This window comes from Aethalodelphis obliquidens, unplaced genomic scaffold, assembly GCF_003676395.1.
Source record: "Aethalodelphis obliquidens isolate GAN/ISIS:26980383/991018 unplaced genomic scaffold, ASM367639v1 scaffold70, whole genome shotgun sequence".
Lineage (NCBI taxonomy): Eukaryota > Metazoa > Chordata > Mammalia > Artiodactyla > Delphinidae > Aethalodelphis > Aethalodelphis obliquidens.
Window position 1 is genome coordinate 2695535 of NW_020838014.1, and position 22946 is coordinate 2718480.

The following is a 22946-nucleotide window of genomic DNA, read 5'->3' on the forward strand; positions in this document are numbered from 1 at the left end:
GGAAAAGAGGAAAAAATAATATATCTTGCTGTCAAAGTCCACCTCCTCAATTTGGGATGATTCGTTGTCTATTCAGGTATTCCACAGATGCAGGGTACATCAAGTTGATTGTGGAGATTTAATCCGCTGCTCCTGAGGCTGCTGGGAGAAATTTCCCTTTCCCTTCTTTGTTCGCACAGCTCCCAGGGTTCAGCTTTGGTTGGCCCCGCCTCTGCGTGTAGGTCTCCTGAGGGCGTCTGTTCTTTGCTCAGACAGGACGGGGTTAAAGGAGCAGCTGATCTGGGGGCTCTGGCTCACTCAGGCTGTTGGGGAGGGAGGGTTACGGATGCAGGGTGAGCCTGTGGCGGCAGAGGCCAGCGTGACATTGCACCAGCCTGAGGCGCGCCATGTGTTCTCCCGGGGAAGTTGTCCCTGGATCACGGGACCCCGGCAGTGGCGGGCTGCACAGGCTCCCAGGAGGGGAGGTGTGGATAGTGACCTGTGCTCGCACACAGGCTTCTTGGTGGCGGCAGCAGCAGCCTTAGCGTCTCATGCCTGTCTCTGGGGTCCGCGCTGTTAGCCGCGGCTCGTGCCCGTCTCTGGAGCTCCTTTAAGCAGAGCTCTGAATCCCCTCTCCTCGCGCACCAGGAACCAAAGAGGGAAGAAAAAGTCTCTTGCCTCTTCGGCAGGTACAGACTTTTTCCCAGACTCCCTCCCGGCTAGCCAGGTGCACTAACCCCTGCAGGCTGTGTTCACGCAGCCAACCCCAGTCCTCTCCCTGCGCTCTGACCGAAGCCCGAGCCTCAGCTCCCAGCCCCGCCCGCCCCGGCGGGTGAGCAGACAAGCCTCTCGGGCTGTTGAGTGCCGGTTGGCCCTGATCCTCTGTGAGGGAATCTCTCCGCTTTGCCCTCCGCACCCGTGTTGCTGCGCTCTCCTCCATGGCTCCGAAGTTTCCCCCCTCTGCCACCCACAGTCTCCACCCGCGAAGGGGCTTCCGAGTGTGTGGAAACCTTTCCTCCTTCACAGCTCCCTCCCACTGGTGCAGGTCCCGTCCCCATCCTTTTGTCTCTGTTTATTTTTTTTTCTTTTGCCCTACCCAGGTACGTGGGGAGTTTCTTGCCTTTGGGGAGGTCTGAGGTCTTCTGCCCGCATTCAGTGGGTGATCTATAGGAGCAGTTCCACGTGTCGATGTATTTCTCATGTATCTGTGGGGAGCAAGGTGATCTCCGCGTCTTACTCTTCCGCCATCTTCCTCAACTCCTCCAGGGAGGGTATTTTGAGCACTAAGTGCCCAGGACTCCTTGATTGGTGCCCTGCAATAAGTGCAGCACTTTCCTTGACCAAAATCCAGTGTCAGTATGTTACTGAATCCAAGCTCGGTCTGCTCACCACAGGACAGACCAATAATAGGGAGATGGGGTGTTGAGGCAAGGAAGAGCAACTTTATTCAGAAAGCCGGGTGGCCAAGAAGATGGCAGACTAATTTTCCAGAGTACCATCTTATCGGGGTCTGGATGCCAGTTTCTTTTACAGAACAGAGAGGGGGAGGAGGTGAGGAAGTAAAGGACAAAGGTTATAAGGGTCAAGATGGCAGACTAGGAGGACGTGAAATTCATGTCTCCGCACAGCTAGGGCAACTAACAGGCACCGGTGGGGGACCACGGACACCTAAGATGACAGGAGGAACCCCCAGCAACTGGCTTGCAGGGCCTTGGTTCCCAGGCCAGAGGTCAGATCCGAGCTCCTGTGGTGGGAGCTCTGAGTCCAAACCACTGGACTAACAGAGAACTTCAGACACCAGGAAATATTAATCAGAGTGAGACCTCCCAGAGGTCCTCATCTCAGCACCAAGACCCGACTCTATCCAACTGCCTGCAAACTCCAGTGCTGGACGTCTCAGGCCAAACAACCAGTAAGACAGGAATACAGCACCACCCATTAAAACAACAACAACAACAACAACAAAAATATGTTACAGAGGAAGGAGCAAGGTAAAAACCTACAAGACCAAATAAATGAAGACAAAATATGCAACCTACCTGAAAAGATTTCAGAGTAATGATAGTAAAGATGATCCAAAATCTCAGAAACAGAATGGAGAAAATACAAGAAACATTTAACAAGGATCTAGAAGAACTAAAGAGCAAACAAACAGTGTGAACAACACAATAACTGGAATTAAAAATACTCTAGAAGGAATCAATGGCAGACTAACTGAGGCAGAAGAACGGATAAGTTAGCTGGAAGATAAAATGGTGGAAATAAGTGGAGGGAGCAGAATAAAGAAAAAAGAATGAAAAGAATGGAGGACAGTCTCAGAGACCTCTGGGACAACATTAAATGCACCAACATTCGAATTAAAGGGGTCCTGGAAGAAAAAGAGTGTCTGAGAAAATATATGAAGAGTTATAGTTGAAAACTTCCCTAACATGGGGAAAGAAATAGTCAATCAACTCCAGGAAGCACAGAGAGTCCCATACAGGATAAATCCAAGGAGAAACACGCCTAGACACATATTAATCAATCAAAAATTAAATACAAAGAAAAAATATTAAAAGCAGCAAGAGAAAAGCAAAAACTAACATACAAGGGAATGCCGATAAGATTAACAGCTGATCTTTCAGCAGAAACTCTGCAAGCGAGAAGAGAGTGGCAGGACATATTTAAAGTGATGAAAGGGGAAAACCTACAACCAAGATAACCCTACTCAGCAAGGATCTCATTCAGATTCGAAGGAGAAATTAAAATCTTTACAGACAAGCAAAAGCTAAGAGAATTCAACCCACCAAATAAGTTTTACAACAAATGCTGAAGGAACTTCTCTATGCAGGAAACACAAGAGAAGGAAAAGACCTACAATAACAAACCAAGAACAATTAAGAAAATGGTAATAGGAACATACATATTGATAATTACCTTAAATGTAAATGGATTAAATGCTCCAACCAAAAGAGATAGACTGGCTAAATGGATACAAAAATAAGACCCGTATATATGCTGTCTACAAAAGACCCACTTCAGACCTAGGGACACTTACAGGCTAAAAATGAGTGGATGGAAAAAGATATTCCATGCAAACGGAAATCAAAAGAAAGCTGGAGTAGCAATGCTCATACCAGACAAAACAGACTTTAAAATAAAGACTATTACAAGAGACAAAGATGGAGACTACATAATAATGAAGGGATCAATCCAAGAAGAAGATATAACAATTGTAAATATTTATGAACCCAACATAGGAGTAGCTCAATACATAAGGCAAATGCTAACAGCCATAAAAGGGGAAATCGACAGTAATACAATCATAGTAGGGGACTTTAACACCCCACTTTCACCCATGGACAGATCATCCAAAATGAAAATAGATAAGGAAACACAAGCTTTAAATGATACTTTAGACAAGATGGACTTAATTGATATTTATAGGACATTCCATCCCAAAACAACAGAATACCCTTTCTTCTCAAGTGCTCATGGAACATTCTCCAGGATAGACCATATCTTGGGTCACAAATCAAGCCTTGGTAAATTTAAGAAAATTGAAATCATATCAAATATCTTTTCTGATCACAAGGCTATGAGACTCAGTATCAATTACAGGAAAAAAACTGAAAAAATACATACAAACACATGAAGGCTAAACAATATGCTACTAAATAACCAAGAGATCATGGAAGAAATCAAAGAGGAAATCAAAAAATACCTAGAAACAAATGACAATGAAAACACGATGACCAAAAACCTATGGGGTGCAGCAAAAGCAGTTCTAAGAGGGAAGTTTGTAGCAATACAATCCTACCTCAAGAAACAGAAACAATTCAAATCAACCACCTAACCTTACACCTAAAGCGATTAGAGAAGGAAGAACAAAAAAAAACCCCAATGTTAGTAGAATAAAAGAAATCATAAAGATCAGATCAGAAATAAATGAAAAAGAAATGAAGGAAACAATAGCAAAGATCAATAAAACTAAAAGCTGGTTCTTTGAGAAGATAAACAAAATTGATAAACCATTAGTCAGACTCATCAAGAAAAAAAGGGAGAAGACTAAAATCAACAGAATTAGAAAAGGAAAAGTAACAACTGACACTGCAGAAATACAAAGGATCATGAGAGATTACTACAAGCAACTCTATGCCAATAAAATGGACAACCTGGAAGAAATGGACAAATTCTTAGAAAAGTACAACCTTCCAAGATTGAACCAGGAAGAAATAGAAAATATAAACAGACCAATAACAAATAATGAAATTGAAACTGTGATTAAAAATCTTCCAACAAACAAAGCCCGGGACAGGTGAGTGGACCCAAGTTTGGTTTGGTAACACTCTTCCAGGCCCACCCCTCAGAGGGACCCTGAGTGCCACCCTTGGTCAAGAGGGCCTGGGTGAACCTCCACCCCCACCCCGTGGGGCTGGCTGAGCCAGTTCAATCTGGAGGGCGGCCGCAGCCCCAGGGCAGGCCGGGCATACGCAGTGCTGAGAAACTCCCATCCACACAAGACCCTTAACCCCTAGTTATTGTAATATGTACTTTATTTGAAAAGAAATAGCCTTTAGGGACATCTCTACAACTGAGAGTACAAAATGAGTACAATTTATCTAAGAATGGCATGAAACAGTTTCTGAGTGATTCCTATGTGCCAGCACTGTCTTTACTCATGAAATTCTCATAAGGACCCTGTGAGGCAGGTACTCTTACCATTATTCCTATTTTACAGATGAGGAGGCTGAGGCATGAAATGAGCAGGAGCCTGCAGGGCCCTCCTGGGTACAAAAGCCCCTCTGTGTCCCCTGTTTCTTCTTCTTCTTCTTCTTCTTTTTTTTTAATATTTATTTATTTAGGATGCGCCAGGTCTTAGTTGTCGCATGTGGAATCTTCATCACGGCATGTTTTAGTTATGGCATGTGGCCTTCTTAGTTGCAGCATGCAGACTCTTAGTTGCAGCATGCATGTGGGATCTAGTTCCCCAACCAGGGATAGGACAAGGCCCCCTGCTTTGGGAGTGTGGAGTCTTAGCCACTGGACCACCAGGGAAATCCCCCCCATTTCTTATTTGTAGAAAAAGGCTTTAGTCTCCTAAGCCTGAGTTCCAAAGAGTAGATTCAAGCAGGTGCTAATTAGGGAAGTAAGGGGATACAGAAACAAAGGAAAAGCAGTCAAACAAATAGTTCAGTGATAAAACAGAGTCCTAGGGATATACATTAACAATCTGATACATATATTTTGAATTGTTCTGCAGGGACTAAGACCCCCACCCAGGTGGAGGTCAGGCTGAGCACAAATGTGTAGACCCCAGACTGGCTGGAACCAGAAGGTTGATTGAGATTCCTGCACTACCACCCTGTTACCTCACCACCAACCAATGAAAAGAAAGTCATACCCCCTGAAGCCCTCACCCAAAAACCCTTCCCTGAAAGCCATCAGGGAGTTTGGGTCTTTTGAGCATGAGCCACGTGTTCTCCTTGCTGGGCCCTGCAGTAGATATTTCTATTCTCCAAACTCCAACGTTTTGGTTTGCTTGGCCTCAGTGTGCATCAGGCACACAGACTTGGGTTCGGCAACAGGTAGAGAAATAAGTAACTTGCCACAGAACTAGGGTTCAACTCTGTAATCTGGCTCTGAACCCACACTCTTAAGTATTAGATTACACTTCTGAAGATGTCTCACCAAAAGGGAAAATAGTTGAGAGCTAGAACTGAAACCACACAACTCAGATGGGATTCAAAACCAGTCAGAACTCAGATTGGGACTTGAACCCCTGGGCTGGAACTCGAACTCATTGTCTTTTAATTGAGACTGCACACCTGGTCTCAGGACTTAATGAAGCTCAGGTTCTTTAAACACAGAAGGAGTTTAGCAAGAGGCAAAGTGATAGGTAAGAAGTGAATTTATTGAGAGAGATAACACATTCCGTACACAGAATGCGGTCCATCTCAAAAGGCAAGAGTGGCCTTGAAATATGGGGTGGTTAGTTTTTACGGGCTGCGTAATTTCATAGGCTAAGAAGTGGGAGGATTATTTCAACTATTTTGGAGAAGGGGCAGGGATTTCCACGAATTGGGCCACAGCCCACTCTTGGGCCTTTTATGGTCAGCCTGAGAACTATCAGGGTGCCTGTAGGTGAGTCATTTAGATGCTAATGTATTAGAATAAGCGTGTAATGAGGCCCAAGGTCCACTGGAAGTCAAATCTTCTGCCATCTTGGGCCTAATCTGTTCTAACTAGTTTATGTCACGTCCTATGGCTATGTCATTTTTTACTTTATTTATTTATTTTTAAACAAATTTACTCATTTATTTTTGGCTGTGTTGTGTCTTCGTTGCTGCGCACGGGCTTTCTCTAGTTGCAGCGAGTGGGGGCTACTCTTCATTGTGGTGTGCAGGCTTCTAATTGCAGTGGCTTCTCTTGTGGAGCACAGGCTCTAGGCATGCGGGCTTCAGTAGTTGTGACACGTGGGCTCAGTAGTTGCGGCTCACGGGCTCTAGAGCACAGGCTCAGTAGTTGTGGCACACGGGCTTAGTTGCTCCACGGCATGTGGGATCTGGGCCCTCGGCAGTGAGTCCTAACCACTGGACTGCTTAAAACAGTGCCTAGCACAAAGCATTCAGTAAATGTTGGCTATTGTTACCTTCTAGAGGCCTTTGGATTTTAATAACGGATAATGACAATATGTGGCCCTGTGGAGACACTCCAGGGTGGACTCTCACACACCAAGTTCCATGCAGGACTGAAACCCTGGCACTTTCTTCCTCTCCAACCCCGTTCTTGCCACCATAGCCTTGGAGGACTTCACTGTCCAGGAGGATGTGCCATCCAATCACTGGCTTCTTGCCACCTGACCTCTTCTCCTCTCTTTCTACCTCTCCTATGTTCAGAGCGGGGATATTATCATTCCAATTTTCTTCACCTTGAAAAATCACTAACTCAAGGGCCCTATTATCTGGCCACACTCTTCCATCCTCCCAGTTTGTCTATTCAGCTACCCCAGCTATAACAGATCTTCAACACCGTTAAAATATCCTGCCCACCCAGGTAGTGTTCTCCTTATCCATCACCTCTTCCTCTCATTACCTCTTTTTAAAAAATAATTTTTATTGGAGTATTTACAATTTACAATGTTGTGTTAGTTTCAGGTGTACAGCAAAGTGAATCCGTTATACATATACATGTGTCTATTCTTTTTTAGATTCTTTTCCCATATAGGCCATTACAGAATATTGAGTTCCCTGCGCTATACAGTGGGTCCTTGTCAGCTCTTTTATATATAGTGGTGTGTATATATTAATCCCAATCTCCCAATTTATCCCTCCCCCTTTTGTCCCCCCTGGTAACCATAACTTTGTTTTCTACTTCTGTGACTCTCTTTGTCATTACCTCTCTCTTGATTTATGGTTCATCTTAATCTGTGGTTCATCGCATCATTAATTTCAGTCAACATGCTAAACTCCTTTGCCTTCTGTCCTTTTATGCACCAGTCAGGCAAAATCCTAACCCTGGATAATTCTGCTGTCCCTCTGCTGCCCTCAGCCAGTTGAGCAATGTTAGAGAAAATAAAGACCTGACACTAACATCTGTTAACGACTTACTGTATATCAGGCACTTTCCTAAGTGCTTCTCACATAATAACTCATTTACTTCTTCCAACGATCCTATGAGAACAGGATTGTAGAGATGAGGCTCAGAGACATTAAGTAACCCATAAACGTCACACAGTCCAGGTTTCTCTGGCTCAAAAGCCTAAACTCTAATCATTAAATTGCGTCTTACATAAAGTCTCACAAAAAATCAGATTGCTACCAACTTATAAGTTCATGGTCACCAACCTCAAGTAGTACCTCATCAATGCCTGAGCTATAGCTATTTCACTCTCCACTACAGCTATTTCAAACTTTCATTCTTCTCAAATCTCTGATTTCCTGCCTTACCAGTCCCTTCAAGGTTTTATGCCAGAATAATTCCAAATTTTCAAGCCCCTGAAAGGATCACAAACTCTGCAGCATTGGCAGTAGCTTGTTTAACCAAATGTGAGGGCTATTCTTGACAGGCAACCAGGAATTATCACTAAAGGCTTTCCCAGTTGAACCAAAGATGATGTCTTCACCTCTTAGATTTGGAGGAGGATGAAGAGGAGGGCACCAATTTTTTAGGTTCAGCAGCCTCTTCAAGTGAAACAAGTCTTCAATATCAAAGCAGTAGCAGAGGTCCCGCTACTATCCATACTTTAGCATGTGGGCTGGCTACTGTTGCAGCCTCAGACCCAGGAAGGCGTCTGTCATCCTCAAACTGAATATTCACCCTCACTACCTATAGGATATTTCATCTCTCTGAAATCACTCAGGAGCTCAGGTTCCCTTTATGATTTCAGGAGAAGAGATGACAGCAGTTCTCTGAGCACTACTATGAATTCTCCTACCAGGTACTATAGATTCATCATTGGAATATCCATCACCAACCAATCAGATTCTACTATAACCTTCAGTAGCATCATAGGGGTGGCCAAACTCCTACAAGAATGAGGAATCTCTCATAAAGTATATCACAGCCTGGTTTTGGAGGACCCTCTCCTCTTGCCTCTACCAAATCCCTGGCTATTATTTCTATTCCACGAAATCCACCCTCTCACTTACCTTGCCTTCTCCTTTACCCTTCAAGCTTCAAGCACATCTCTGAAAACATTTTGGCCTCCTGATCAACGGAAACATTCCTCCAGGAAATTTATGGCTTAAGACCTCCATGAAAACCTCCTGATGGGGGCCAGTTGAAGAGAAGTTTAGTGGACAGGCTGAAGAGATTAGATAGCCAGAGTAATAAAGACTACAGATGCCCAGGAATAGAAAACGTCAAGAGGCAGAAATTCATCTTCAAAGACCAGACTCTGCTGTTTATTTAAATGCAGGTAGCAGTAGATAGGGTGGGATGAAAAAGAATTAAGAGTCTTCCAGGCATGACAGGCAGTTTTGGAACTCCAGTCTGTACATCCTTACCCAAAACAGATATGTTTGAGGCTCACCAATTAGCTGATCTCTTATACAAATTAGCACAGGAATAGTCACATACTGACTCACTTAGTCTGGTCTGACTTGAGAGAAAGGAAAGATACATATGGAAAGTAGAGGAATGGGAATGGAACTGTATTGAGGCACTGGATGATGAGGTCAGCTAAATGGATAATATGAAAAGTCTATGAATATATGGAGACAACAAAAAAATGTGTGTTGAAAGAAATGGGTTATACAACACACTCCTTCAGTCAGGTTTTCTTATCTTGGAAGAAGAAAGTGAATAGAAAATAAATTGGTGAGTAATCCGTTTCTTACTGTTCTTTGGAAGGAATTGGATAAAATAAATTATTTCTTCTTCATATGATTAGAATTAGTTTATAAAGTAACTTGCCTTTGGAATTTTCTTTAATGAAAGATTTTAAATTATAGAACCACTTTCTTTAAAAGTTGTAAGAATCTGTATCAGTTTTTATGTCTAGAAATTTTATCTAAAATTTATAACTTATTGGCAGAATGTCGTCTGTAATATCTATTTTTAAAATTAATTTTAACTTTCTAATTGTAAAATAAAACCGAAATAGAAAAATCACACAAAGGTATACTTCTAGTGAATTTTTATTTTTTTTAGTTTAGCAAATTTTGATAAGGTCAGCAACACCCCTGTAACTACTAATTGGAACAATAAATAGCCACTCCAAAAGTCCCTCCATATGCCATCTCACTATCACTGCCCACGGCTAGCTAAATAAATAAATAGATAGATAAAGAAATAAACCACCATCCTAAGTTATAAGAATCAAGTTTTTAATGGCCCAAGAATGCATCTTGAAACAATGTAATTTAGCCTTCCCAATTTTTTTTAACTGGCAGGTCTTTTAAACCCCTTTTTTTTTTTCGGCGGTACGTGGGCCTCTCACTGTTGTGGCCTCTCCCGTTGCGGAGCACAGGCTCCGGCCGCGCAGGCTCAGCGACCATGGCTCACGGACCCAGCCGCTCCGCGGCATGTGGGATCTTCCCGGACCGGGGCACGAACCCGTGTCCCCTGCATCGGCAGGCGGACTCTCAACCACTGCGCCACCAGGGAAGCCCTTTAAACCCCTTTTAATGCACAAATTTCAGTTTCCATCCCTTTTCCTCACAATATATCTGCTGAAGAACAAGGGCATTTTACCCAGAGTTCCACACATTCTGGATTTTGCTGACTGCATAGTAGTCATGGTGCAATTCACCATGTTCTTCTGTGCTCTGTAATTTCTACAAATTGGCAGTTGGATCCAGAGGCCTCGTCAGATTCAGGTTTGATTCCTTTGGCAAGAACTGTAGGTTGGGTTGTTCGTGTTCTTTCATCAGAAAGCATATAATGCTTTTCTCCCCCCACCATGGCTTGCTCATTGCACAGATCCACTAACTCACTGAGGGATGAAAAATATTTTGATTCTGTAATTTGATTTCCATTCATTAGCTGAAATAATTTTATAAAGGAATGCTTCCCTCATCTATTACTTGGTTACTCAGAGATACAGTCCATAGAGGAAAGACAAGATATAGTATTTGATTCTCTCCACATATTTACCATTTTTCAAGGTAATGAATTGGTTTCCATCATCTTCTAAAGGTGACCGATTTTTATATTGTTATGAATTCACAAATATAAATGTATTTATGGGCTTCAAGCAATTGCAATTATTCTTTTTGAAATTCAAGTTTTTATCATTTTCAGAAAGTGGAAATCTCTTCATATTGGCTCCTGAGTCCTTTTGATATGACAATAGTAGTGGTTAGCTTCCTTCGTTCTCTTGCGTGATAAGATGCTCCAGGCTTATACATTTCTCACACCAAAATTAGAATCAGTCACTTAACAGAAAGTCTGATTAATTTTAGTGGGAACAGTATTTCAAGACCATGAGCTAGCTTGGATATAATGACTTCTTTAGTGGAACAGTTAGGAAAGCAAAATAAACTAAAAAGTATTCTTTTAAAATGAGATAATTTACATAAAATAAAATGCATCCACTTAAAGTATATAGTTAGATGAATTTTTACAAATTTATACATTTTTGTAACCACCACCCCAACCAAGATATAAAACATTTTCATTACCAAAAATGTTATGACCTTTATCAGTAAATCTACTCCCCCCACCAGAAGAAATCACTGATATAATTTCCATTACCATACATTAGTTTAACCCATTCAAAAGAAATGTATACTTTCCCATTATTAGATACTGTGTTCTATAAATCCTCATTGAAATTTATATTTCTGTATGCTTGTTTCAGGTACATCCCTTGTAAACATTAAGTGTATTTTTTTTTAAGGTAAGAAATGTATTTATTTAGAGAGAAACACTCCACAGAGTGTGGGCCATTTTAGAAGGCAAGAGCGGTAAGTGTATAAATTTTTAAATGTAGTTTGACAAAGCTCCATTTTACTAGGCAGTTTGGCTTGTTTATATTTACTGATTATTAATATTTGGATTTACTTCTATAATATTTTGTGCTTTCTATTCATCCTGTTTATTTCCCCCCTTCCCTCCTTACCTGATTTTAGATCTTCCCTCTTTCCCTTTTCCTTGTATGTATATTACACACTCTATTTTTATTATTTTTAAAAGGTTATTAGTATGCATATTTAACTTAAGGTCTAACAGTGACCAGCATCTTGACTATACTGTCAAACAATTCAAAGCTCTTAAAATGCTCTCGTTTTCAGTTTCTCTTTCCTGCTTATATACTACTTTTTAAAAATAATTATTTATTTTTGGCTGCATTTGGGTCTTTGTTGCTGCACGTGGGCCTTCTCTAATTGTGGTGAGCGGGAGCTACTCTTCGTTGCAGTGCACAGGGTTCTCATTGTGGTGGCTCCTCTTGTTGTGGAGCATGGGCTCTAGGTGCATGTGCTTCAGTAGTCGTGGCTCGTGGGTTCAGTAGTTGTGGCTCGTGGGCTCTAGAGCGCAGGCTCAGTAGTTGTGGCCTCACGGGCTTAGTTGCTCTGCGGCGTGTGGGATCTTACCAGACCAGGGCTCGAACCCGTGCCCCCTACACTGGAAGGTGGATTCTTAACAACTGCGTTACCAGGGAAATCCCTTATATGCTACTTTTGTTCAGTATTTTATTTCTTATTTCTTATGAGGGGGCTTCATTTTTTCAATATTTATTAAGATATTTCAAATATGACACTATTCACCCATTTAAAGTATACAATTCAATGGTTTTTACTATATTCACAGATAGGAACAATCATTACTACAATCAATTTTAGAACATTTTCATCACCTCCAAAAGAAACTCCATACACTTTAGCTATGAATCCCTAGCCCTAAGCAACCACTAATCTATTTTCTGTCTCTATAGGTTTCCCTGTATAAACATACGACTTATTGTTTATACATTAGTCATTGATGGATAGTTGGATATTTCCACCTTTTGGCTATTAGGAATAATGCTGCTATAAACATTGGTGTACAAGTGTTTGTGTGAAAATATGTTTTCATTTCTGTTAATACACTAGGAGTGGAATTGCTTGATCATATGGTAAAGCTACGCTTAATAGTTTGAAAGTGCTAGATTGTTTTCAAAAGCAGCTGCACCACTTTATGGTCTTATTAGCGGTGTATGAGGGCTCTGATTTCTCCACATGCTCACTCACACTTCTTATCATCTGACTTTTTAACTTCTAGCCATCCTAGGGGTTTTGCTTTGCATTTCCCTGAGGACTGATGATGTTGAGCCTCTTTTCATGTGTTTACTGGCCATTGTATACCTTCTTTGGAGAAATATCTGTTCAGATCCTTTACCCATTTCTTAATTGGGTTATTTGCCTTTTTATTACTGAATTTTAAGAGATCTTTATGAATTCTGGATACAAGTCCCTTTTCAGATATATGACTGCAAATATTTTCACCCATTCTGTGGGTTTTTACTTTCTTGATGGTTGGTATCCAATGACCAAAAGTTTTTTGATTTTTAAATTAAAATTCAATTTGATTAAGTCAAATTTATCCTTTTGCTGTTGCTGTGCTTTTGGTGTCATGTCTAAGAATACTTTGCCAAACACAAGGTAATGAAGATTTTCCCCTATGTTGTCTTCTAAAACTTTTATAGTTTAGTTCTTTTGTTTACCTCTTTGATACATTTTAATTTTTGTTTGTTACGAGGTAAGGGTCCAATTACATTCTTTTGCACGTGGCTATCTGGCTGAACCACTGACATTTGTTGAAAAGACTATTCTTTCCCCATTGAATTGTCTTGGCACTCTTGTTAACAAATCAGTTGACAAGAGATTTACAGGTTTATTTCTGGACTTACAGTTCTATTCCAATGATCTATTTCTGTCTTTGTGCCCATACTATAATGTCTTATCATTACTTTGTAATAAGTTTTTGTTCTGTTTTGTTAATTTTTTGGCCATGCTGCATGGCATGTGGGATCTGAGTTCCCCGATCAGGGGCTGAACCCGCACCCCCTGCGTTGGAAGTGTGGATTCTTAACCACTGGACCGCCAGGTAAGTCCGTGGAATAAGTGTTGAAATGGGAAGTGTGAAACCTCTTTCATTCTTCTTCAAGATTGTTTTAGCTATTCTGGTCCCTTGCAATTCCTTATGAACTTCAGAATTACCTTGTCAATTTCTACAGAGAACTCATCTTGGATTTTGATAGGGATTACACCACATCTGTGTATCAGTTTAAGTATTGCCATATTAACAATGTTAAGTCTTCCGATCCATGAATGAGATGTTTTTCTAAGTACTTAGATCTTTGATGTTTTATACTTTCCAGAATAAAAGTTTTGCACTTATTTGGTTAAATTTAATTCCTTAGTATTTTATTCTTTTTTGATGCTATTGTAAATGAAACTTTTATTTTCAGATCATTTATTGAAAACGTGTAGAAACACAATGGATTTTTATATACTGATCTTTTATCCTGTGACCTTGTTGAACATAATCTTTAGTTCTAGTAGATTTTTAGTGGATTCCCTAGGATTTTCCATATATAAAATCATGTCATCTCTGAATGGAGATACTTTTACTTCATCTTTTCCAATTTGCATGCCTTTTATTTCTTTTTCTTGCCTAACTGCCCTGGCTAGAGACTCTAGTACAATGCTGAATAGTAGTAAGAGCAGATATCCATGTCTTTTTCCTAATGTTTGAGAGAAAGCACTCAGTCTTTTACCACTAAGCATAGTATGAGCTGTGGATTTTTCACAGATACCCTTAATCAGGCTGAGAAAGCTCCTTTCTATTCCCAGTTTGTTGAACATTTTTTGTAGCATGAAAGTGTGTTGGATTCTGTCAAGTGCTTTTCTTCCATCTACTGAGATGGAAGAAAAAAAGATGTAATTTGTTTTTTATTGTATTTATATGATTGATATTATGTTGACTTTCAGATGTTTAACTAACTTTGCATCCCTCAGATAAATCCTACTTGGTCATGGCGTATAATTCTTTATGTTGCTTCATTCAGTTAGCTAGTATTTTGTTGATCTGTACATCCCTCACAGGGGATATTGGTCTGTAGTCTTAGGATGTCTGGTTTTGGTATCAGGGTAATGTCTCATAAAATTGGTTGGGAAGTGTTCCCTTATCTTCTATTTTTGGGACTATTTTGTGAAAATTTGATATAAATTCTTCTTTAAATTCAGCAGTGAAGCCAACTGAGCTGGGCTTTCCTTTGTGGGTAGTTTTTTTGTGTTTAAAATTACTACTTCAAACTGTTCACTTGTTAGAAGTCTATTCCGCTTGTCTATTCTTTTCTTTAGTCAGTTTCAGTAGTTTTTCTACTAATTTATCCTTTTCATCTAGGTTATCTAATTTGTGGTCATACAATCATTCACTGTATTCTTATAATCCTTTTTTTTTTGGGGGGGGGGGAACTAAGATCTCACACAATATGCGGGATCTTAGTTCCCTGACCAGGGATTAAACTCGTGTCCCCTGCAGTAGAAGTGCGGAGTCTTAACAGCTAGAGCGCCAGGGAAGTCCCACAATCCTTTTGTTTCTAATAAGATCAGTGGTAGGAGGGAAACATATACATACTACTACATATAAAATAACCAACAAGGACCTACTGTATAGCACAGGGAACTATACTCCGTATTTTGTAATAACCTATAAGTAAAGAGAATCTGAAGAATATATATATATATATACACACACACACACACACACATATATGAAATATATCTGAAACTGAATAGCTATGCTGTACACCTGAAACTAACACAATATTGTAAATCAACTATACTTCAATAAAAAAGACAAAAAAAAATCAGTGGTAATGTCCCATCTTTCACTGGATTCTAGTAATTGGAATCTTTTTTTTTCTTGGTTAATCTAGCTAAAAGTTTGTCAATTCTGTTGATCTTTCCAAAGAATTAGCTTTTGGTTTTATTGATTTTTCTCTATTGTTTTTATATTGTGTATTTCATTAATTTCAGCTCTGGTCTTTATTTCCTTCCTTCTGCTTGCTTTAGGTTTAGTTTGCTCTTTTTTCAGTGTCTTAAGGTGGAAGGTTAGGCTATTGATTCAAATTTTTTCTTAATACAGGCATTTATAGCTATAAATTTCCCTCTAAGCAATGTTAGGTGAATTTCATAAGTTGTTATATTTTATTGTCATTTTTATTCATCTCAAAGTATTTCCTGATTTCCCCTGATCTACTTTGATCCACTGGTTATTTAGGAGTGTTGTGTTTAATAACCCAATTAAACACAACATATTTGTAATTTTTCTCAAATTTTTTCTATTGATTTCTGATTTCATTCCATTGTTGATGAAAAACATTTTGCATTACTTCTATCCTCTTAAACGTATTGAGGTTTGTTTTATAGCTTAGCACATGATCTCTCCTGCAGAACATTCAGGTGCACTTGAGAAGGATGTATATTCTGTTGTCTGTAAAGAGTAGTATTTTACAGATATCTGTTAGATCAGTTGGTTTACAGTGTTGTTGGTCTTGTTTCATTGTTGGTCTTGTCTAGTTGTTCTACCCATTATTGAAAGTGGGATATTGAAATCTTCAACCATTACTGTTGTATTGTCTATTTCTCCCTTCATGTGTCAGTTTTTTGCTTTCTTGTATTTTTGTGCTGTTAATAGGTATATATAGAATTGTGTGGTCTGGTGTGGTCTGACACTTATTACTTTATAAAATGTCCCTCATACCATTTTTTGTTCTAAAGTCTATTATCTCTCAAAGTATAGCCACTGCAGCTTTCTTATGGTTGCTGTTTGCAGGACACTTATTATTCCCTTCTATTATTTCAATCTATCTTTGAATCTAAAGTGTATCTCCTGTAGACAGTATATAATTATTTTATCCAGTCTGACACTGTCAGTCATTTGACTGGATTGCTTAATCCAGTCACATTTACTGTTATTAATATCATTGGATTAATGCCTAAAATTTTACTTTTTGCTTTCTATGTCTGTCTTTTTTTGTTCTTCTATTCCTCCTTTAATGCTTTCTTTTGCTTTAAATGAATATTTTCCAAAGTAGTATTTTAATGTCTTTAATGAATTTTCACTGTACTTTTTGAGGGTTTGAGGGTTTTTAAAAGATTTTCTGGGCTTTACCATATACATCTTATGATCAGCTACAGATTTCCTAAGCTAATTCCATATAGGAACATTACTCTTATATAGCTCTATTCCTGTTTCCTCCTTTTTGTAATATTATACATAAAATTCCATTAATGTTACAAACCCAACAATACTATTATAATTATTTAACCTACTTAAATGTTGACAACATGGGTTTGAACTGCATTCCATTTACACATGGAATTTTTTGAATAAACACATACTATAGTACTACACAATCCACAGTTGGTTGAATCCACGGATGCAGAGCTGCAGATATGGAGGGCCAACTATAATGTTATACATGGATTTTCAAATGCACGAAGGGTCAGTGCCCCTAACCCCATGTCGTTCAACTGTATAGTAATTTCCTTATGCTAATACAATTCCTACCCACCTCCTTTATCTTGTTACTAGCAAGTACAATACACATGCCTTACATTTCAGTATGGGCCCAATGACATATACATATTCTTTTATACAGCTGCTTTTTATAACAATTAAGAGAAGGAAAATATACATTTATGTTGTCTTCTATAATTAGAGAATCATACCTTATATAATTATCTTTACTGATATGGATTCAAATTACCACATGGTGTCATTTGCTTTCAACCTTTACTCCTTTTTAAGTATTTCTTGTAAGGCAAGTCTGCTAGCAACAAATTCTCTCAAATCTTGTTTTATCTGAGAAAGTCTTTATTTCACCTTTATTTATGAAAGACACCTTTGCTGGATATAGCATTCTTGGTTGACATTTTCTTCCTTTGAGCATTTTGAATATGTTACCCATGGCCTTCTGGCCTCCACTGTTACTGTTGAAGTCAATTGTTAACCTTGCTCCCTTGAAAATAGTTGTTTTTCTCTTGCTGCTTTCAAAATATTGTCTTTAACTTTCAGGGTTTTTTTTTTTTTTTTTCGCTTTTGCAGTATGTGGGCCTCTCACTGTTGTGGCCTCTCCCGTTACGGAGCACAGGCTCTGGACACGCAGGCTCAGAACACGCAGGCTCAGCGGCCATGGCTCACGGGCCCAGCCGCTCCGCGGCATGTGGGATCTTCCCGGACACAAACCCGTGTCCCCTGCATTGACAGGCAGACTCTCAACCACTGCGCCACCAGGGAAGCCCTAACTTTCAGCACTTTTAAATTTGATGTGTCTGAGGATTTCTTTGTTTATCATACTTGGGGTTCACTAAAGTTCCTGGATGTATAAAGTTATTGTTTTGCAGTACTTGGAGAACTTTCTTTGAATATTTTTACTTCTTTCTCTCCTCTCCTTCTGGTATTCCCATTCTGCATATGCTGGTGTGCTTTTATGGTATTCCATATTTCTCTGAAGCTGTATTCATTTTTCTTAATTTCTTTTTATCTCTATTGATCCATCTTCAAGTTCATCTATTCTTTCTTCTTGCAGTTCAAGTATACTGTGGAGCCTCTCTAGTGAATTTTTAAAATTGTACTTTGCAACTCCAGAATTTCCATTTGGTTCTTTTTAATATATGTCTCCTTATTGATATTCTCCATTCGATGTGACATGGTCATCATATTTTCGTTTACTTTTTAACCATGGTTTCCTTTAGTTCTACTTTCAAGTGTCTCTTATAAATCCAACACCTTGTCACTCTCACAGGCAGTTTCTGTTGCCTGCTTTATTTCCAGTGTATGAGTTATACTTTCCTATTTCTTTGCATAATTATTATTTGTCAGGGACAGAAGATTTTAGATAATATATTGTAGCAATGGGTCCTTCCCCTCCCTCATCCCCAGGGATTGTTATTTGTTTAGTGACTGGCTGCATTTTTAGTGAAATGTACTCCCTCCCCTCTCCCAGCATTAAGCTTTTGATGTTTCTCCTCAAGAAGGCACAGATTTGGATATAATCACATTTTCCTTGGGGTTTGGTAGGGCTCCCCTTGTTTCTTTGACCATGCCCAGCTGTTAAACTCCCATAACTGCCAGCTGCTGTATTGTTCTCAACAATGTTGTGGGGCATAAAATGCTCTATAAACAAATCCAATCATATTCTGTCTCCTTTAAAGGCATAGAGATGTTCGAAACTTATCTCACGATGGCTCCTTCAAGCTGCCTAATTCCATGGTTTTCTCCTGCAAACTAGTTTACCTACAGTTTAGACTGTATTTTGAATTTATTCTCAGTTGCTTTTTGCTACAACCTCTAGTGTTGTGCTCTCACGTTTGAAGTTATTGATGCTCTGTTGCAAATCAAGTCTTCTTTCAGCAGAGATTAGGAGATATTGGTTTCATAAACTGCTTCTCCAAGGTAAAATCTCTAAGCCAAGCACAGTCCAATCTCTAGTCCACGCATAGCTTGAACAATGTCAAACTTCTGAGTGACACCCCTACTCCAGAAGCTCAGTGGTGGAAGTGGGAATGCAGCCTGAGGCCTCAGCTTGTCTCTCCTGGCATGGAACCACCACTTCAGGAGCCAGGGCAGAGGTGATCAGTGTCCCAGTATTCTAAGCATGCCACACTCAAGGTGGAGCCTCCATTCTCTGAGTGCAGACTGAATAGAAGAAGGGAGCTCCCACTTCTCAGCCACACTCAAGACTTAACCTCAGCAACAGGTAGCTGGGGGCAGGATGAGAAAGACTGATATCCTGCTTTTCCCAGGTAGAGAGCCTTCCAATTGGGAGCTGAGGGAGAGGAAGCCTGTGTTTTTCGCTGCAGCAAAGAGCTGATATGTCACAGAGCTGACAAAGGGGTGGGGGTCTTGGTTGAACTATTATAGATTCTAAACATTCCAACAGAATTTTCATAGGTTTTCTTGAAGAGATGTTTCTTCACCTGCTGTTCACACATAGGACCATCTTCAGAGGTTTTATGTGTTTTATTTTGTTAATAATTTTTGGGGACTTGCCTGGTCCAGTGGTTAAGAATCTGTCTTCCAATGCAGGGGATGTGGGTTTGATCCCTGGTCGGGAACTAAGATCCCACATGCTGCAGGGCAACTAAGCCCACAGGCCACAGCTACTGAGCTAGAGAGCCTGCATGCTGCAACTACAGAGCCCATACGTCATGAAGCCCACACACCACTACAGAACCCTTGTGCTCTGGAGCCTGTGCACCACAATGAAAGATCCTGTGTGCCACAACTAAGACCAGACACAGCCAGAAATGAAATAAATATTTTAAAAACAGGGTTTTTTTCCGCCAGTTTCCAGGGAGCGAGGAAGTAGAGTTCCTCATGCTGTCAATCATTCAGTTCTTCTTTTAACTTGCAAAAATTGACATCAATATTGTTTTATAAAGTTTACTTTACCCTCATTAACCATTTTGTTTGCTCATTATTCCTTCTTGTGTCTTAGATCTTCTTTCTGCTTTTCTTCGAGTAAACACTTAAGACATTCATTTAATGAAGATATATTGGTAGTAAGCTCTTTTTAGCTAAAACGTCCTTCCCTTTTCTCTTGATAGTTTTGTTGGGTACAGAATTCTAGGCTAACAGCTTCCTCTCAGTATCTAAAATATTATTCCACTGTCTTCTGGTTTTTACTGTTGTTCTTAAGCACCTGTAAGGACTAATTACTGTTACTTCTAGGTAAGGTCTTCTCTTGCTCTTTTAAGGCCCTCTATTTTGGTGGTTTGCTTCATAAGGGTATTGCTCTGACTTCTCACTTTTGTAGGTTCTAGACTTTATCTCCCAGAACTTAGCTCAGTAGATCTAGCTATTGACTTACTTCCCAGACTCCACAAATTTGAGGATGTTTGACTTTAATCAAATTTTTAAATTCTCAGCCAAAATACCTTCAAATGTTATCCATAACCATTCTATCACCTCCTTCTCATACACTATTAGATGTTCACTGACCTTCTCCACATGTTCTGGATGTCCTTTAACCTCTCCTTCACACCCTCTGTCTCTGTAATGCACTGCATTCTGTATAATTGCATCTTGGTCTTTTATCTGTTGTTTTTTGTGTCCAAATGTTTTACTGTTTCAGTCTTACTGATCATTTTCCTTCTCATGCGCTCTTGTTATCCCCCACCTCCACCATTTTTAATACTCTTGTTCCTTCTCAATTTGTTGATGTTCTCTTCTTTTCCCTGTATTGTATTTCAATGAATCTAAGCCATTAAGTATTGAAGGATACACCATTTTTTTGTACCACTAACATAACCAAAATATACTACAATGCCATCCAAATTTTAGATATGTTTTTAAAAATGTCTTTGAACACACTCATCCAATAATTTCAATATCTGCCATCATTAGAGGTCAAAACCTACTGTTTCTCCTGATTTTTAAAAAATAATTTCCCATTTTTGTGACTCTGAATATGAGTCCAAGACTATTAGAACACACTACCTATGAAAATTATTTGAGATTGGGTCTAAAGTGCTTTCTGTAAGAGAGTATTAACATTAAATCTGTTAAGTGTCTGAAACCACTTCTAACCTGAAACAACTTTAATTTTTCTGACTCCATAAAAGTATGAGTCTGGGGCTTCCCTGGCGGCGCAGTGGTTGAGAGTCCGCCTGCCGATGCAGGAGACACAGGTTCGTGCCCCGGTCAGAGGAGATTCCACATGGTGCGGAGCGGTTAGGCCCGTGAGCCATGGCCGCTGAGCCTGCGCATCCGAAGCCCGTGTTCCACAATGGGAGAGGCCACAACAGTGAGAGGCCGTGTACCACAAAAAAAAAAAAGAAAAGTATGAGTCTGTGTTGGCTTGTGGGTTCAAATTCTCAGGGAAGATTTTTTGTCTTCCCTCCACCCAGTTCTCTCTCTGAGGTAGGCTATCCTGCTTCATTCCTTCACTGAGTATATCATATTTTGAGGTCCCAGGTTTTGGAAGAGTATCTCACTCAGACTTCACACTTGTGTAGGCCCTATGCTTTGTCACCATTTTAAAGTTTGGCTCATTCCAAAGTCCTCAGGACACCTGGAGCAGTTGTCTTCTTTAATGCTTACTTCTCTAGATTCATGCTTTTTGTCCCTCCCACCCCAAATTAATTTATTTTGAAAAATTTCAAGTCTCCAGAAGTTTGAAACAATACAATATGCATCCATCTACCCTTAACTGATTTCAGCAGTTGTTATTCCGCCACATTTGTATTATCATACACACACACATTTTGCCTAACCATTTACAATAATAAAGTATTTCATCCCTACATATTACAGCATGCCGTCTCCTAAGACTTCCAATATAAGCACAAATCCATTATCACACCTAAGGAAATTAAACATTCCATATCATTTAAGAGTTCATATACAAATTTCCACAGCTGTGCCTAAAATGTCTTTAATGGCGGGGATTATTTAATTCAAGATCAAATCACAGTTCATGCATTTCATGTCACTGTTTGATCTAGAATAGTCTCCATACCTGTTTTACACAGCAGTTACTTTAATAATTCACATCAGGCATCTCTGTAAATGTCCTATATTCCACTTTTGTCTATTTCACATGTTTAGATTCAGGTCAAATACTTTTGGCAAAAATGCTACAGGTGATAGGGTGGAGCTTTGAGCATCTTTCTTCTTTCCTGACTCAGCAATGCTTTTAAAGAAGGTTTTTGTTTGTTTTTAAGTGAATCTTACCCAGCATTTCAGATGTTTGAACCATCAGAGTTCCTCAGGGCATGCAGTCTGCCATACTGTCAGAAACTGAAGTCCCTATGTATTGCCTTTCCAAATCAACAACAGTAACATATTTGTAAATGAAAGAACAGTGATATATTTACCACCACCTGAGCCCAAGTAATATGAAAAGGGGAAGCTTGAGACAAAACCTGGCATTAGGTACTGTATCCTACCAATTCATTTTTTGCATTTTTTATTTCCTAAAAATCTAGAGCAAAATATGGGTATATGCTGAGATCTAGAAGTCTAAGGACCAATCAAATTAGTGAAGGACAAGTTTAACTACTTAAGAGTTGAGGATAGATTTAAAAGCCTTGGGGTCCTGTACTGAAGTCTCTTCTTGTTTCATCAGTAAAAAGGGAGAAATTACATTTCTAACCTTCCCCCTTTTCATCCCAATAGCAGGAAGAAGAAACAGGAAGCTATATGCTTGTTGAGAACTTACTATGTGTCAACCCTGTGGCTACAAAGGATCTTGTGTCCATAGCAATTCCATGAGCTGCATATGACTATCTCCATTTCACAACACAAATAAAGTAAAACTCTGGGTTCACACAGATCAGTAAATCTATCACTTCAAAAGGTTTAAACCAAAGTCTCCCCAATGGCCAAAATCCATGCTTTTTCCACTACACGAAATGCATCTAGAAAGATGATAATTTGGAAGTTTCATTCTGATATTTTACTTGATTATTCATGGCCATAAGCTCTGTATAACCTAAAGAAAAACCAAAGTCATATTTTTTGAAAGAACAGTCTACACTCAGTCATTA